Here is a 19,463-nt window from a genome sequence, read left to right as displayed (position 1 = left end):
CAAAAGAAACAAAAAAAGGCTGTGTGATGGGCTACGTTAATTTAAGACTGGTGATGCTGTTACCTAGACCAAATAACATGTTTATTATTATTGATAATAAATGCACATAAAAAATCAAAACAAATAGGCTTCGATTTGTCTTTCCATGCACACTGTAAAACCAGACACTGAATAAGGTCGCTCCCCATTTAAAGAAGAAGAGAAGAAAACGCCACCTGGATTTCTTTATTTCTCATTTTAAACAAACCTCTATATTTCTACCAGGCTAATAGTACATATTAGTGCTTTCCAATAGCACCAGGTGCTACACATCACAATCCACATGTCTCGTGAAATCGTCGCTATCGCCTGGTGAAATCATCCCACAGCTCGCCGTTGCCTAACAAAAAAATCCCGCAAGCCACAAATATTAATCATCTGCATGGTCAGGGGTCCAAAAGCATGATTTCTCCAAAGACAGTTTTGTCTGTATATGTGGTCAGCGCTTGAGACGACTACAGCTTTAAATGCGGAGCACAATTAAAATGTCACTCGAGGTCAAAGGCCATGCCCTTCACTTTAAGGCTAGGGTGAAAGCAGAGTCCCCGTATTGACACACCACACAAAAACGATACCTTAATACTTGTCGGATTTTGCTCACTAAAATAAATAAAATAAAAACATCTTATTTTAATGACGATAAGAAACAAAGTAAGCGATGCTGTGTTTGTAACAAGGGGGAGAATGGCTGTGCCCACATGGTTAATAATAATAATAATAATATATTATATTGATATTTGTGTGTATTTGAACGGGGCTGATTTACTTTCACCGTGGCCTGAGGCTATCAAACTTGAACTGCAGGTAAAACTTTACAGAGCCCTCCAGATGAACCTACAGCCCGGTCACTGTGTTAGCCTGTAGAGAGAGCAGCAGCAGCAGCAGCAGCAGCAGCATGCATGCATTGTCCCAGGATCTATTACAGTATATGGGTGCCCCCTAGCGTATGAATTTTTTTTGCTTCAAATAAGATTCAATTTAGAGGAGCCGTCGGACACGGAAACCGATTCAGTCTGCTCTCTCGCATCGACCAAACTAACGAGCACCATTTTAAACTGATGACTGTTTGTTTAAATTCTGTTTTACATGACTTGGACGGCAAACCTTTGAGAGTTGCCAAAGTTGGATTTACTTTTTGCCACTTCAGGCAGTCCCAGCGGTGGTATATAGACCAATTGTGTCTTTATTCTAGAACAAATTAGCCGATTATATTTTGTCTGCATTACTATTTTGTCGGTTTTGTTTACAGATCCCGTGAACATGGAAAGTCTGTAAATAAAATACTCCGCAAGGTACTGGCTTATCGAGGACCCAGTTTTGCTTCAAATGGTAAGTATGCGATTTGTATGCTTTATTATGATAAATCAGCAATGTTGCAATGCTTTATCCTTCCGCTCACAATTAAATCTCATATTAAATAGGCTCATCTCTTGAAATAAAAGACGTGTGCTGCAGACGGAGCATAACGTAGACTACATATATACGATGCTTCTACGATGCGCATTGACTACGGACGACTCCGTCAGTCATCTCTGCCTATTATCGCAGCGTTAATTTATATGACGAATCGCATCAAGCCCAACTAGTTTGCAAACACCCATTCATAAAGTTACCCGATAGTGATAGTGAGGCAGGAGGCTGTATTCTTATAGTAACAAACCTACCAAATGCATATGTTGCTGATTCGTCCGTAGCGGGATGCATCTTCTCCCTTATTCAGAATATATTTAGTCTTCTCTTTTTCGACACAGTGCTCAGACTGAAGCTGGCAAAGCTTCCTCTCCAACAGACGGGATCAGACACAAAAAGCACGCTGTTTATTGGAAAATTGCAATGTCTGATCATGCAAAAACTTTGGAGAGCCAAAACAAACAACTGATTCACGTCATGTGTTGTTAGGCGAGAGACTGGAAATATAAGTTGACGTGTCGTCCGAGCAGAATATCATTTGATTGCCTCTGGAAACGATAAGTAAGCTTTACAGCAGGCAGAGAGAGAGAGAGATAGAGAGATCCTGTGCGCCTTTTTCTCTTCTACAGTAATATGGCCAAAACGCGCTCGTACACCGCTGCTTTGTGTGGGCTATTGAAGCGAGAGGGAGGGGGTGAAGTCAGAACAGACACCTGTCTTTAAGTATGGCGAGCAAGCTTTATGAGATTTTGCATATTAGGAAATATATGGAGAAAGCAAGCCAAGACGCAATATCAGCCAAGCTATTATTAAACACGTAAAAATTAATTTAGCATAAATAATTTAATAAATGCTGTAACTTTATCCTACAAAATGCTAATACATGAATTATTATTATTATTATTATTATTATTATTATTATTATTATTATTATTATTAAGAAATATGTTTGCGTCAGTAATGACATAAGAGGGTAATTAACCTTTTAGCAGATACTCCTTTAGCATGTATGCATCAGGCAGACAGTAGGAAGGCCTATATATAAATTATGACTGCTCAATGAACCACGCGTAAATATGCACAGAAATTTGCGCACTATTTTCTTAACGCATAAACGTTCCCACAGCAGCACAACTGCTTAACTATTAGACCCCCCACTTCAAAACTCTTGTCCTGCAGTTTTTCTTAATTCGCGGATTTAAAAGTTTCCTGTGTGATTTGTACTGGTTCTCCCTTTCAAGCAGAGGATAAAAGCAGTATATGCTCAGCAAGCCTGCATGCACATAACAATTGCGCTGCCCAACGGGATCAGTATCGATTAAGAGGAGACAGAGGATGTCGCCTGCACTAAATATTTACTGATCACAGACAAATAGCTAGATCTTTAACGATTTCCCATGCTCTGACAGGGAGAAAGGACTAAATCACTTTATTATTGTTAGTAAAACAAAGCACAGTCTCTGGAACACGGGACTGGAGATGTGCTGATTGGAATGATTGCAGTTAAATTAATCGATAGCGAGATAGACAATTCTTGAGATTTACGAGCGTGCGAAGGAAAAGCTTTCCCTCCAGTATCAGGTTAAACTGGGAAGTGCGCTCCGACGTGATTATATTCTGCAAAACGTTATAGACATATACTAAAAACCGAATTTAGTCAAAAAATAATAATTTAATTCCTACAAATATGCTTTTAAAACGCACCAAGATCTAAAAAAGAAAATTGAACTGCTGACGGCCAAAGAGCTCTCTCACACTTGTGCTAAATGTCAAAAATGAAAAAAAAAAAAACGTTGACTTTAATCTTCCTCCACCAAGTCCTTCATGCAGATAGAGGGATACTGACCCGGAGGTCTCCAAGTTCCCGGCCTGATTAACCCTTCCAGACCCGAGCAGAAGCATAGGTTAACCAGGCTAATCAACTTCAAGAGTCTGATTGAATTAGATGACTGTGTGGAATCAAGACAGAAACTAAACTGTGCCACTTAAAAAACACCCCGAAGAGAGATATTGGTCATGTTTTTGCCCACTGACGCAATTTAAATCAAAATATCATAAATGAAGAAAGAATTTCAGATAACTTATAAGCTGATTATTTTCTAGTTAAAAAGGCAGCACGTCAAAAAAGATTACAAGCATAACACACACATTAGTATAAAAAACAAAACAAAGAGCCAAAAAAACAAAACAAAACAAACAACAACAACAAAAAACCTTAACACCTCCAAATTGTTTCTCCTTCATTTGATTATGGGGGATGTGTCCCATATTTCATGGGACTTTCATCTGTTGCACTGAATATCAATCAGTATCTTTTACCTCCGGTAAAAGTTGACTCTTTGGAATGGTAGGTCTTTGTGATATTATGGGTAGGGAAAAAAGAAACAAACCAAATATTCAAATTTTTTATTTTTATTTTTTTTTACCAACATTATTACAGGACCAAAGAACAAAAAGGCAGCATAAGAAAAGTAGCATGATGTAGGGATATTTTAAGGTTTACATTTTTATGATAAATAAACAAACTTAACTTAATTACATCATTAATATAGAATTTGTTTTATTTTATTTTATTTTTTGGCTTTTATTCTGACCAGACGTACACTGTAGTTTATTTTGATATGAATATTTTAATGGTTATATTGCTCTAAACAGGGATTTTGTAAGGTTTAAAGACTACTGTGCTTGTTTTTCTGATGTAAATGTAATTTTAATTTAGTCACAAAAACCAGCATTCTACTACCTCCAGTAACAGCGCTTTATTATAAATGTGGTATGTGTGCAAGCAAGTTGACGGCATACGCGTGCAGGCAGTATAAAAGCATTTAGCTATGTGGAGTGTGAGGAAAAAGGTGTGTTTTAAAGTGTGTTCGTATAAGCAGACATGCATGTTTCAATTGAAAACCTTACATAGAGTTCATTCAGCGGCGTGGATCACTTTCTCTCTGTCTGCTTGCCCCAAGGGCCACTATCTAAAAAGGCAATAGATCCCAGATAGCTCACTGTGTTCAATTTGCCAATGACAGATTATAGTGCCAGTTTAAACAGATAGGGATCAATTTGTCTCAATGAATTCTTTAGGCTGACTGCCAGCATGCTCTTAATGTATTTGTAAATGCTTTTGGTTTGAATCATTGCTGTTAGGTTTAAAGTGATCAAAACTGTAGAGAGAGAAAGATGAGTGTTGTAAGCGATGTGTTGTTTTGGCTGCTAAAGACTGCATAGATGGAGCATGCATGATGATTACTTCAGGCAGCAGCATTGTAGCAGCAATGACCAGAGGGTCAATGGTTTAACTCCAAGGACTCGCTGGGAAAGTCTGGGTAGGGGAATTGTGTGATAAGTGCTCTCTAACCCCCAGAAACTGCTGCTGAAGTGCCCATCGGCCAAGCAGATTAAATCCCATCTGTCCCAGTGGAGCTGTACGGTGACCGTCAGTACAACAGTGCAGTTGTACCAGGCACTTGTGATATGTGTCTCTTTGAGCCCCTCACTTTTCTTTTTGAAAGAGAAGAGTGGGCAGTCAGCTTGCTTCACACTTTTTTTTCATGCACTCAGAGAGAAAAAGTTTGGGAGAAGAAAGAAGAGAGAAAGCCGTAGCAGCATTCAGTCTCGAGCCAGACGTGGCTCACATGTGGCCCCAAAGGCAGCAGACAGTGTATTGAATTACTGTAACTCAAGGTGTAATGTGGTAGCAGTGGGGGATATGTAAAAACTACACAAACGGATGTAGTGGAGGCTTACTTCAGCTTCAGCTTACCGTTACAGCTATTCAGTGTTAAAGTGTGTTGTTTCTGTTCTTCAAGGTCATTTACAGTCATTTATAGCTATAACAGCAGCTTACATTCTCAAGTGATAATCAGCCAGTATTTGATTAACCACTTATTTCAAACTGCTTCTGTTTTAAAAGCCTTGTATCTCCAGTTTAGTGATTTTCATATATGTTCCTTCCTTACTGAATAACTTTAATGTTTGTAGCATGAGGTCTCGCGAAATACACAGTTTTTATTTTTATGGTCTACCACGTAAAGTTATGAGATAACCAGTTAAGCATTAATGTTTTATATGTTAGTCAAGAAGTTAATTAAATAGCATTGTGTATAATAACAATTTGCAACATTTACCACTAATAAAGTTTTAAGATATGAGCTGTGTTTTGACTGCTTTTCTCTTTATAGCACCTACTGTATCATACATGTTAAGAATGAGGTTTTCCAGTTTTACTGTGATTGTTTGCCTTAAATATGAGCTATCAGTGTCTTGCTCTAGTAATTTTGCTAACGATGCTTACTGAAATTAAGATAATAAAGTCCTATTCATTTTATATTTGAATGATATTCCTGTGGTGTTATTGTAAAAAAAAATTACAATATCCTATACGCATCTCTGGTAATTTAATGATTAGGAGTAAGGTACAAATTAAGGAACGCTTTGATTATCCAACTACAGCTTCTGCAGTTTTACCCTAAGTTTCAAAACTGAGAAGCATTTGTCAATTTTGAGATTTATGTGACTTACAGGGTTTCAACACAGTCGCACATAAGCTTCAGCTGTGCAATATAACTTGAACCACTTTTGAACCCAAGAAATGCAGACTGAGAAATCAATCCAGAGTAAATGTTCTGTCATCGAAATGCACGTCACTGTAAAAGCACTGCAGTCATTGATACTGTAACTATGACTAAAACCAGCAGTCCACGAATATCGACAATTTTAACCACATCTCCACAGACACTTATTCAGCATTTGTTATCAAAACATGTTCTATAATAGCAAATATTGCAATGCAATTTTTTTAAAGTCACATTTAATCCACATTTGTTCAGTGGTCTATAAGGGAGGGAATAAACGCAAGATGGAACGTGAATGGGATCTGGAAAGACCTCCACGTCCGTAATGACTCGACATAAGAAGAAGAAAATTTCATGACTTCGAGAGTGAAAGTCCATTTGAAACCAAAAATCCTGCATTGTTTGTCTCAGTTACTTTATCTTCACACGAGGACATACAGGAGTTACTTTTAGCTTTATTTTAGAACGTGAGCCGCAACACTTACTGAGTTGAATATTAGACTTGTTTTTCTCACACTAAATTGAGAGGGGAGTTGTAAAAATGTTGTGATAATGTGCAGAGGTTGAAAAAATAATGTCTTATTGTGATCTGAAATATATGTTGAACAGTGTGTATTTGATATACAAAGTTTTTTGATCAGTGTGTAGCAACTATATTTCGCTACCACACTTCTTATTCGCTAATGTATGAGGGTTGGGATTAGCAATTTGTTATTAATGCAAACTCTTGAACATACTACTAGAAGTCACAAAAATGAATTCAGTATGTAGTACTTCAAGCTGTGCAGTAGCGGGATGATTGCCCAAAGGTAAAAGTGCATCTTCTAAATGTGAACTGTGAAAATAAACGAGCAAACAACTGTAATGTTAAACAAACTGACTGAAAATAACTATAGAAATAAAAAACTCTAAATGCCTGAAGACATCACAAATTCTATGCATGTGTTTTTGTTTTGTTTGTAATTGTCCATGAGTAATCTGTCCTTTTGTATGTGAAAGTATAAGAACACGGAGAGGAGGTGTAACTATTGTTGCTTTCTGGCATGTTTTAGTGTGACAAAATTAAACACCTGATGCTGACAGCATTGTCTTTGACATCCCTCAGTTATATCTTTTTTAAACAAGTAAGATAATTTAATTCATTGTATTTTTTTTTATACCAAGATGGCTTTTGGTTATATCATGGTAACTAGGCTACCCTAATTATCAGACCCTCAAATTAAGCGGCACCACAGACAATGGCGATGCTTCAGCAGCATCCCCCCTAAATTATAATGATTTATGAGAGAATCATTTAGATAACTGCCACTGTGAAACCTTGATTATTTTGTATCCTTAGGCTAAGACAGTCCTGTGTTTCATTATTTTGATTGTATTCAAACAGCATAAGTGCATTTTTATACTTTATATATCCACAGATAGCTTATTCAACAATTTTACATTTTGTAATTTTACAAATTATAATCCCGGAAAACAACAACTAACCACTACAGATTTATAGTATTAAGATCTTGGTGTATTTTACAGTCTGAAATGTGACTTATGTTTAATATTCAACAGGTACAGGAAATAATTATAGAAATAAAACACAGCTCTGAAACCAAGATGCTGGTGAACCAACACAAAACACTTGTGACTTAATCAGCTTTGGTGAATCACAGTCAGAGATACATCTGTTTGCGGATCAATCGACAGGCGTAACAGAGCTGTAAACAACAATGGTGGCTGCAGAGCGAGTCTGTGCAGCCATAACGTCTGGCACACAGGAACTGGAAAGCAAGAAAGCAAACAGAGAACAAAAATGAACTTATTAGCTAAGTGTAAATACCAAAAAGATGAGAGCTATTGCGTGATCACCACTGTCTTTATACCAAAAACAAATGTTATAAACTGGTGTAATTTCCATGACAACAGCTGGCACAGGAGTGAGTGTCCTCAGGCAAAATAGTAGAAGAAAAAAAGAGAAAAAACGAAAAGCGGTGGCCACACATGTCTTGTCGTGTATGTGTGGGGAAGCCTCATCTGGCTTGCAAAGGAGAAGTATCAGCAGGAAAAAAATAACAACACAAATATGTCTTGAAGCCAACAACAAAAACCTTCAGCTGGTGCAAATTAAATTACTAATTGAGTAAAGAAAGGCTCAGGGCAGTCCTGTACTGGTACTGAGGTGGTAACTTAAGTTCATAGTTAGCAGTAGAAAATCATCACAATATTGAGTCGAACCCTTCTTTCTTTTGAAATTCATCTCTCAAGCCTACGCATTTCTCATGTCACTACAATGATCCAGTTTCTGTGATTTCAAGAGGAATTTCCAAATTTTATTTGGCTTTACCTCATTGATAAAGGAGATGAAAAGGCCAGGCAACCAAATATAGTTTGTCCATATTGTGTAGTTAACGGCAGTCAGCTTGGTACTGTACAGTGGTGCTTTAGCACTGTGCTTAGCGGCAACAATCCTCCTGGCTGTTTGGCCTTGGATAATATAATAACTTACTTTTGAAATAGATTCTTCAATTGAACAAGCTTTTAGTAGCTTTCAATTAACACAATAACTTCTATTCATTCACTTTTTTTGAACAGGTGTGCACTATGAACTATGCTTTTGTGTGCTTATTTTTTTAAATTCACTGTTTAAAAGATAAAGCCCTAACAAATAGCGGTACATCTCATAACTACGTGCTCTTTGGCACACACCGCCTCACATATTTACTTGTTTAGTCTCTACAATACAATCAGGTATATTCTGATGCTTCAGTAATTTCCTGTCTCCCATTCACTCTTTTTTTAGCCATAGTGCCATTAACTATAATGGTGTTGGTAATAATCTTTTACACAGAGGATTTTTAGCTTCTCAGACAGACTGCTCTACAGTGTTAACTAATACTAACTCTTGGCTCCGTTTTTGATCCAGATTTCCCCGCATGAATGAAACAGTAGTAAAGCTTAGCTTGTTAAAAAGAGTGTGACTGATCTCTTCCAGGAAACATACAGTAGGGGGACAAATCTGTACAGTCAGGTTGAATAACTGGCATGGCAATGAGCCCACAATGCAAGGATTAGATCCTTTAAAACGAAAACTCTGAAGCAAAATGACATCATTGTGTACATTGGCTGGAATTAGTTTCTCGTATGAGAGAAAGCAACTTTTGGGGGGTTTGAATAGAAACAACTATAGGCAATTTACACATCAGTAAATTTTGTTTTTCTATTTAAAAAAAAAACTAAAAGCTTTTTGGGGAAAAATAAATATGCATTTTCACTGTACATACTGTAAGTCTTTTTCTATATATCCCTCATATGTTATTTACACTCTCTGTGCAGATTCTCAGCCAGGATTAAAACTATGGTGTGATATTTGTCACCTTTATCACATGATACACACAATATAAACACCTCGCCTTACTTCTGAACTTGCTCTGCCCGTATTAAACTGCAGTGATAAAACAGTGGTCTACAAGAAAAATGCCAGTTTATTTAAATACCATATTGTTTGCAGCGCAAGGTGAAAATAATACCATAAACTATAAGGCTGCCCATAATAATATGGGTTCACACAGCCAGGCTGCGAGGGGGGGAAAAAAGAGAAAAAAAAGTAAGGCTTGTTTCATCAAGCTAATTGCCTGTTTGTGAGCAAGAGCAAACTTTTCTACCACCACTCTATTATGGAAGCTCTTTCTTAATCATAAATAGAGCCCTTGTATCCCAGAGGGACTTGCTATTCTAATTTACAATTGAACTAAAGACCAAAGCTATCAATCTTTCACAGACACTTTATTTCTGCCCCCCTTTCTCTCTTGTAATTGTGGTGACATAACCATAAACAACAGAGAAAATGCTGCTGTGACTGATCTGTGGAAACGACAGCATTAACACACGAGTTGCACATAAGCACAGCCACTCACCACATGCATGGTTTTGAGCGCACACACCAAGGTGCAGTCAGCAGTTAGTGCATGCAGTGGGTAGCGACGCACACTTTCAGAACCTCTCACTGGCTCGTGAAGATCAAACTGGCCTGGATGGGGAAATTTGGATATGTTAAACAAAGTCTTGATACCACTTTATAACAAGGAGATCTTGATACATTTTTTATTGTAATTAAAGAAATTATTTGATTTGCAACTGCGCATAAAGTTATATTATTGGTAATTTATCATTGCAAGGCTGTGAAAAATCATGTTTTCCAGTATTTACACAGTTTATAAAACAATACTATTATTGGTGAGGTCCCTGAGAAGCTACAAAAGTCTAAAGATGCTAATTATACTATATCATTATAGCCACATTCTTACATTTCTTACAACCCCAAACTGTTAAAGCTGTTTATAAACTCACTGTGTCCAGCAAACATTATTTTCCCCAGCCTGACAACTCAAACACTGCTCTCATTGTCTTACAGCAGACATTATTAAATGAATTATTAAACAACATTGAGAAAACAATTAGCCACAATTTCTAAACACGTTATATAAGGTTCCTTATCAGAAAGGGACGCCGAGGTGTAACATATCATGTTAAATACATGATTTAAATGTAGTGTGGGCAAGTGTGGGCTGTGGTGAAGGCAACAAAGGAAACTCGATATTATAGCTTTACATCTACAACAAAAGCACAAGAAGTTCTCATGCTGTCATCGTGCTAGCGTAGCGTCTCGGACACATTCCTGCTGACAGTGGCAATGCAGTGTCACCACCACCGCACCGTGTCCCGTGATGCCTTTAATGATGAGTCTTTTCATTAATGAGTTAATACAAAAACTCTCAATGTCATCAGCAAAGATAAGAGGGAAGAAAGCGCTGCATTGTACACATAATGACAGGCTCCCTGCCTGCCCCTGAGATGTCACGGGTCAGCCATGTTAAGAATGTGTGTGCCCAATCATCCACTGATCTTTATCTGGTGGGCCTGCAGCTAACCATGACATGGGCCCAATCAGGGGTGCTGATGAATGGACAAAGAGACCCTTGAATTGTTGAAGCTGCCACATGACTGCTTCTCTACTAAATCACGATGACATTAGCAATCAATATAGCAATTACTGAACAAGATATTAAACATTTTCTTTAAAGCAATGATCTATACAAACTATACTGTACACTTTAAGACATTTTAAAGTTTTGTGTAAATTACAACGTTTTTGGCATACGCTTTGGTAATTTGCAAGTTTATATACTGGCACCCGGGTTGAAAATGACAGATTTAAAGGCAGAAAAAAAGGAAAACACCACAAATAACTGATCCAACTTTGGGATTACACCATTCCTCTTAACACAGTTCTCGGCTAACGACATACAAATTGACAAATTAGTACCTTAGATGGCTTTGGATGTCATAATGAGGTGGAATATAAAAGGCTGAAGAGATAAATTCCAGACATCACTGACATCATAAAACCTGACAAATTGTAATAACAGACTGTGTAATCCACACCACTGCCATTCTCATCTCTTCAAGCTCTCCCTGACACCGTCATAGTCTCAGATTCAAGTCTGCAGCCAGGTTTAGACAAAAAACCTATCCGGTCCAGTGACATTTGTCTCGTACTACATTATCTGAAATCAAACGCTCTATTCCACTCCCACCGTTCCATATAGAACAATCAGTCCGGCCCTAATGTGGGAATGTCTGTAATCCTCACAAAAGGACGCTGACATTTATACCCAGCAGAAATGAATTAGACAGGGCCTGGATTCCTCCAGTGGCTTTGTGCATGCTACACTAGACTGGGTGGATAGATAATGACACTTTATTACAGGGTCATTATGGCAGGTAGCTCTCATTGATGAAAAGGCAGATCTAGTCAACACAGGTAGCTGTGAGACAGGTGACCCGGCATGTTAACAAATATGGCAAATGGGCATTATAGGAATAATGAATTCAAAAGAAGCTCTGGGGACAGATAAACATAATAGCAGGAGTCATCTAAGGATTGCCAGGAAAGATACACATCTTATGACTGGTTTAAAGAAGTATTCTTAACTATTATGGCCTTGCTTTCCCACAGGTTTGGAAGGTGAGAAGGGGATCAACGAACCTTCATAACTCAAGTTTAGGGAAATTATTTACATATATGCTCTGTTTACTACTAGTAAATCCAATACTCTGAGTTCTGAGGAAATCTGTCAAATTCACTGCAAGTCCATTAGATTTTTGCAATTTATTAAAACAGTAAAGTAAAGCAGACAAATTACTATTTTAGACCCCTTATAATTGTCAGCAGAAAAAAAGCAACTCAACGTCAGTTCAGTGTCAGTGCACCTATTTCACTCAAGGATGTGTGTGGAGAAAATCACCGATCGCAGTGCAGTCACGACCATCACTCCAGCCCTTGTTGAGTAATTGTCAAAAAATCATTAAAGGTTTATACTTCACAGAAAGTTATTGTTACAGTTACTGTCATTAGAGACAGTGTAAGAAATTTAAAAAAATGCATATTTCCTTATTTTATTGGAAGAAAGACTGGCTGCTCTGCCCCATTTCCAGTCGTTTAACAAAACGAGACTCATTACTTTCTAGTTTTAGATCCATAATTATTGCATAGACATGAGCGTGATGTTAATCTCCTTGTTTAACTTGCAGAAATGGATGTAAGAAGTGTTTTCTTGATCTTGTTAAAAAATAATAAAGTGCTAGATCTGACTTTGGTTCTAGATACTTAATGCTATTTAGATACACTCCATTAAGAGCTCTGTTGTTATTAAGCAAGAATAGCGTGTTATTGCTTTCTTTTTGCTTTTTCGTTTGGTTTGGTTTTAGTTAATACCAATACTGAATATTTTCCTCTTCAATTGCTTTTCCTGAGTTTTCTCCTGTTTTTTTTTTTCTTCATCTGAATCAAGGGTGAAAATGCTTAGCTAAGAGGGTGTCTTAGCTAACTTGAAAGCACTTTTTTTCACTACATAAACAGAACTGACTTGACTGAACTTGGTTTTAGTGCACATATTAATCCTGTGCACTAAATCAACAAAACCCCATAACAGCCTTTAAACTGAATTTATTGATCATGGTCACTGCTGAAAATGACATCAGGCCAAGAAAGAAGTCATCAATATGAACTCGAGTAATGATAACACCATGTCAAACTCGAGTCTGCTCTGAAGGGTTTGGGATCACTTCATCTTTCAGTCTGTACAATCCATCTAACTCCTGATAATTTATGAGGCGGGTGTCTGGACCAAATTGGCAGTTATACTCCGATAAGACTGTTTCCCACTGCAAATAGTTGGCTTTTGAAATTTATGTTTAACCACTGGATAACAGTGGAGGAGGTTTTCACATTTTTATCAAAAATATGAAATTGGTCACAACAGGCATGCTGCAAAGCTTAAGAAAACAAACAAACCAATAAAAAAAAACTTGTGTCAAAGTTGTTTTTTCACAGTTCAAACTCCAGCCTGAAGTGAAAAGTAAAGCTGGCCACATCTGCATTGGCTCTACTCTTGCCAGTCACGGGGTCGGGTTGCTGCTGGTTTATGGATTCTGCTTACTGAACTTGGATGTTCATCCTGTTCTTTTGTCACTGTGCCAAACGTTTACCCAATGAGATCAGTCTAGGTGGCTGCAAATCCTATAACATGAGATTAGCTCTTTTGACTCCACAGACAAGATAATGGCATTAGCTAATGTATGAACAATAGAATACCACTGTGTGCCTTCTGGTATCTCACAGAGACACACACAAGCACTTTTGTTCTGGATTCAACCATTTGCTTTGAAATCGTTGTCCCCACCTGATCAAGTAAAAGCACTCACGAGCTTTCCATCGACACAACTTTTTTTTCAACAAAATAAATAAACAAATAATCTCCGACTGATTGTCTTCTGCACCGTGTCCATAGCTGAGGAACCTACGCTCTAGTGTGAATCTCTTAAATGTGCTCGTCATCACATCAAGTGATTCTCATCACGTACAGCATGTGCTATTACTAAGTCATAGTTGATGTGCAAGTGTTTTAGCACTGTAACCTGTAACTAAAGGTCAACCTGACAATGGCAAGCCTATTCAAATGCTGCAAGCTCTTTCACCAAGTAAAACTCAATGTTTTCTCTCATAAGCCTAAATAACTTCAAGATGTTGCTCTCATGTGACATGCTGAACGCTTTGAAAGAAGTAAGTGGCAAGTGGTCAAACGCAAGATTTGAAGTGACAGCTTCCCATCATGGACAGCTTCCCATATGAGCCAGTGGTGGCATATATTATACCGCGTGCACCTCTCACATGGTAAAAAGTGTCGACAGAAATGGCATGTAAACAAACTTTATTGTTCATTTCACCCACATTTTTCAAGGGGCTGCACTTGAAGTCAAAATGCATTTGATTCAGAATGACATCTTTTGGCCTTATGGCTACAAAGAGCTCAAGAAGCAACTAATTATTTTTCACCCAGTGAAAACAAACAAAAATGAAAGCCGTTACACATTATAACCCTACTGATATGAGACAGACTACTGCTTTAACACGATATTATTCAACAGAAATGAGGAAAAACAGACAAGGGGAAGAGCTCAAAGCACAACCACGAGTGAAAGTCCCTCAGCCAGTGAACTTTGTGACCTGTGAGCTTTCCATGTGACCCCCACCAACAAGAAATGCCTTAGGTAATTCAGATCAAGTTAAGGTGTGTCACTTTCAAACAGACTCTGTTGAACTGGCCTGCTGGAGAAGTGCACTGCTCCCCCTGGCCAGATGTTCGGGGCTTTTTTTCTCTCCCTTTTTTCTTTTTTTAAATTTATATATTAAAGAAGGAGAAGCTGATAGTTGCAGGTGCAAGGCTGACACGAGGGCCAGCTTTGGAGGCCTTCATAAAGGGGATATCCATTGCCTGTGTTTAATCAGAGCCAGTGGGACGGGATGGGATTCATTGCTCTCTGATGGAGAGCACTGTTATGAAGATGGACAGTCACTTTGCTCTCTAAGTGAAACCATCGTTTAGCCTCAATTCCCAGAGAAAAGGGCCATTTGTTATCCACAGGGGAGTGCAGCAGGGGTGGTTATGCTAGGTGGAGGCTGCATGCATTTTCCACACAATTACCGTGCATAGCCATACATTTATGGTCAGAGAAAACTGACTCTGCTAAAGCCAAACTGATGTACAATATAGAGTTTGAATATCCTTCACTCTATTGCCAACAGAGGAGGAGTAAAACTGGCGCACGCACACACAGACAAAAACAGACACACCTGGTAGGATCGATAAGCGTGCCTGCGCATATGCGCTCCCTGAAAAGCAGTTTTATGTCATGTTACTGTAATTTTACATCAAGTTATCCTGCACAATGTCGGGAACAACATCTCTGCAAAACTTCAGAATAAGAATACGTTTTGTTTTTGTATTTTTAGTCCAGAGTCTTTTAAATCTGTTGCTTTTGACAACAGGTTTAAGGAACAATTATGCTTATGACATTTAAATAATTATTATGGTGTGATTAAATTTGGGGAATTAAATTTTTTGCTTAGGATTAGGGAATAATGCAGAGAATAATGGGGTAAAAAGGTGAACATTACCTGCAGGTGTTTGAGTTCATGTTTCATACTCAAAGTTTTCATCACCTGCATGAAAGCCAGACATGGTATATGCACAAGTACCCCACAAAAACAAGCACTGATTCTATCTTGTCGGGTGTGAAATCATCCGGTACAATAGATAGATAGATGTAGAGTTAATTTCAGACCATTTTCTAAAACCAAAAAGCAGGTTTGATGGCTTCAAACATTTGGCTCTATTTACTCGCTGCCCAATGTTTTACTGCTGATCTCTGTAGGTCTGTTAAGATTCATTTCAGGACAGGTTTGTCAAAGGACTTCTTCAGCAACAGAAGAAGAATGAGACTTGTCAAAAGGATTGGCATGATGCAAGAGACAAGTCTATGTGTTTCCAGTCCAAGAAGATGACTGTTGCGTCATGTATCATTCGAAGACAGAAGCTCCGCTCACCTTGTTCATGCATTTGGACTCTGATGTTTAATATGCTAAGTGGGCGAGTGTCTGAAAGGTTAATATATAGGAATAAAGGCCTTTGATGAGTTATTGCTAATGATAATGGCTAATCAAATTAATGAGAATTAATTTGCTAAATTAAATATTGTGTCACCAGCTCGCACGCCGTACACACATACTAAACACACAAGCACTGTCAAAATGTCCTCTTGTCTGACATGTTCCTAATTTTCTAAGTCTGGCACCATGCCACAGTATCCTTTCCTTAGCTGTTAGTGATTTTAAATCTCTCTGCTGTATCCACTTTCAGGAATTTTCCAGATCCATTGTTTTGTTTCTAAATAACCAGAGTTGACAGGCTCGCCTTAGACCAGTGCTTTATAGTATCAGTGTATCTGTGCCTTTTCAGCCACATGTTGTATTTCACACTTGCATTGCCCTGTCTCAGCTATCATGCCTTTGTTGTGTTTAATAGTATCTCCAGCCTTGGACCACTGATACCAGCCAAGCGGTCAGAGTGTTAGCACTCCTCAATATCTATTACAATTAGTTTTTGATTAAGGAACCCTGTGCGGCTGTTTGAAGCCTTTAATGTTGTGTCAACTGGATGATGATGGAGAGAGCAGTATGGACGCCTCCCAGTAACAAAGCGGCCAGTAAAAGGCTCAGAGTGAACCATTTTATCTTCTTAATGGAAACCAGATGACCTTTCTTTTTTCCCCCTCCCTTTTTAGTGTTGAAGTTTTTCTTGAGGTGATATTGACTCAGAGTATTCTTTCACTTATGTAATCTATGCCAGGGGTTTTGGCAGCTTCATTTCATCTTACCTATTTTGGCTTTTGCCACTGATTTTGACACCGTGTAAACCTTGAAACAAAGCACACATATCAGCTCCGATCTACAACAAATCACATACCGTAAGGATTGTGTGCTAATCAAAATAATGTTTTAGCTTATTTGAGAACTCGAGAAAAGTCCCAGCTCCATATCATCGGAATATTATGAGATATGAATTGCTGAAGAGGCACTTTTCAGTGGTTTTAATATGGCCGTTAAAGGGATTTGAAAAACTCCGAAAAGTCACCGGCCTTCACAACTTAAGCATCTTTTGAAAAGACTGTGTGGTTTAAGAACTGAGGAACACTTGATCACAACTTTCTTACTCATTTAAACAATTCCCAACTCCCATTTTTATACATAACTTCCAATGTGTTCCTTTTGTTACCACTGAGGGCTATGTTAAAGTAAAGAGCAGGTTCCTGTTCACAACATTTAAGTTTGGATGAGCTATTTTTAAGTTGAGAACTAAAGAAATGCATCGATGAAAGGTACTTACATCCGACAGTTTCACCTACTATTTCATAAGGAGACACAAAGTATAGTTAAAAGTTACTGTATTTAAAATCTAAAAATGTATGCATCATTTCTGCATTTTCCATAGTTGTCAAAGTTACATTTTCAAAGTGATTCAAAGACTACATAAAATGATAATCCCAGGGCAAACATATAAAAACAAACCGCAGATTTTTGTAGCTACGTTCCATCGGTTATTCAGTAGTATATTATCTTTAGAAATGTCAGATAATTTATTTATAATGGATCATTTTGACCACTTTTCGAAACATTTTATTCAGCAACCGCCATTATTAAGTTCGAAAAGTTGTTCTCTAAACAGTGCCTACTGAGAGATTTCAAAGGAGTCAAAAGATTTCATAAATAAACATGTCAAGAAGAAGTCTAAAGGTCAAACAACCACTGACTTTCTGTATTTTAAAAAGCTGCAAAATATTCAGGATACATGTTTCATGTGCCCTGGTGGATTTGAGTGACCACACGATGAAGTGATTCACGGGAAAATAAGTTCTCCAAAAGTACTGTGGTACTCTTGGTTAGCAGAGGAATGTGAGAAAGCAATAAAAATAGTTTTTGCATTTCATCAAAATAAACAAAATAATCCTCATGAAAGCTTCAGTGAAGTTCTGTTGAGACAGAGCATTAAAGAGCTATTTCCCGCATGACCAAAGCTGTTCACCGTACTGATTCTAACACAGACTAAGTGGATGTCAACATTATCTCTTTTAGTAAAAAGGGGAAAAAAAAAAAGATAAATCAAGTAGATAATCAATCACTGATTAAGTTAGAAAAAATCTTGCCACTGCTCTGACTGATGCAGTTTTCCCCACGATCTATTTATTCCAGTTATCTTTTTTTAATTATTATTATTGGGAAAGAATAGAAATCTTCGCATACTGAAGGTCTTTCTAATGTTTGACGCTGCCGAGGACTGTGAGCCCTCTCTGTCGCACTCGCAAACATGAGGGGGAGATAAAATAAAGTCCTGGCATGCAAGCAGTCTGATAAGTTGCAGCTTGTGTAGTTTTGTTTAGTTTACTTAATCCTTGAGCTGGAAATGACCCTGTGAACTTAAGTTGGGCTGAATGTTTTTTTCTGCTTTTTCTCCTTTTCTCTTTTCATTTCCCTCAGTCAGCACCTAACGCTCTGTACAATACCTGCATAACAATTTGGATAGTTTTCAACTATGTAGATCGCTGGGGTGTAGTGTACCTGTCATCAGGCAACTGTGTGCTTCTGTTATTTGACAAAAGCTATTCAGAGGTTTATGAAGTGCATTCGCACATAACAGGTCAAAGATCGCTGTCCTGGAACAATTACATTTAGTCCTTAGCACCTGTTTGAACCTGCTTTCGTCCATCATGCGTTTGTGTACACATGGCCTATAACCTTGCCAACCTTGGCTTAATCATTACCATGACCTGTTTATCAGATTGTCACGGAGGTAACCATTAATAAGTATTTACTTAACGATGACCTCAGAAATGTGCCTGCTCCCTTTGGCCTACAAGTGTTAGCCCTATCAGAGAAGTTGCCCTGTATCGTGTCTGTACTTATAGCACCTGATAATTTGAGAAGTGTGTGAAGAAAGGAGAAAAGAAAGAAATGAATCTGGCTGAGAATTATATTGGCTTTGTGAAATCCTGCCATTTTCCTGTAACCAGCCGCGTTGTCCATCTTGTGTTTAGCTGATGCAGAATGATAACTCACCAGTTGTCTTCCTCAGTGAGATGAGTAATATATAGCTGAGAGGTGTACTGACATAGTTATATCTGTTGGTGTCCTCGAGAAGACAAGGAGAGTCAATTACAATGGCAGAGCAGAACGCCTGTGCGAATGTCAACTCCCTGCACAGACGGCTGTGATAAATAACACCTGACCTCACACCAGGCGGTGGTTTCTCTGCAGGGCTCGAGACAGACCTGCACGAGGAAATGTGAAATCAAGGCAGAATGTGGGGCACTTTTGGAGAAGGGTGTAGGGCATAGCACAAGAGGACAGGGGACGTCTGAATGAGCAGCAAGACATGTCAAGAAACATAGTGCAATTGCACTACTGGTGTTTATTTTATGGCAATGCTGAGAAGATATGAAACACTCGGGGGTGTTGTGGCAGGCCCTGCTGTTATTCATACCTGTTTCTGACAAGAAAAA

At 38.2% G+C, this 19,463-nt stretch overlaps 1 long non-coding RNA gene across 1 annotated transcript; it reads left to right on the top strand.

The window, feature by feature from the left end:
* The first annotated feature begins 748 nt into the window (after nt 1-748).
* LOC146515565 (uncharacterized) lies at nt 749-18,045 on the top strand. The gene is made up of 2 exons (XR_014875151.1): nt 749-1,201; nt 1,289-18,045. It is a non-coding gene; the product is annotated as an uncharacterized LOC146515565 (long non-coding RNA).
* The last annotated feature ends 1,418 nt before the right edge of the window (nt 18,046-19,463 follow it).

The sequence above is a fragment of the Neolamprologus multifasciatus genome, chromosome 7 (genome assembly GCF_963576455.1).
Source record: "Neolamprologus multifasciatus chromosome 7, fNeoMul1.2, whole genome shotgun sequence".
Classification (NCBI taxonomy): Eukaryota; Metazoa; Chordata; class Actinopteri; order Cichliformes; family Cichlidae; genus Neolamprologus; species Neolamprologus multifasciatus.
The sequence above is the reverse complement of the archived record's forward strand: the minus strand, read 5'-3'. Positions and strand labels throughout refer to the sequence as shown.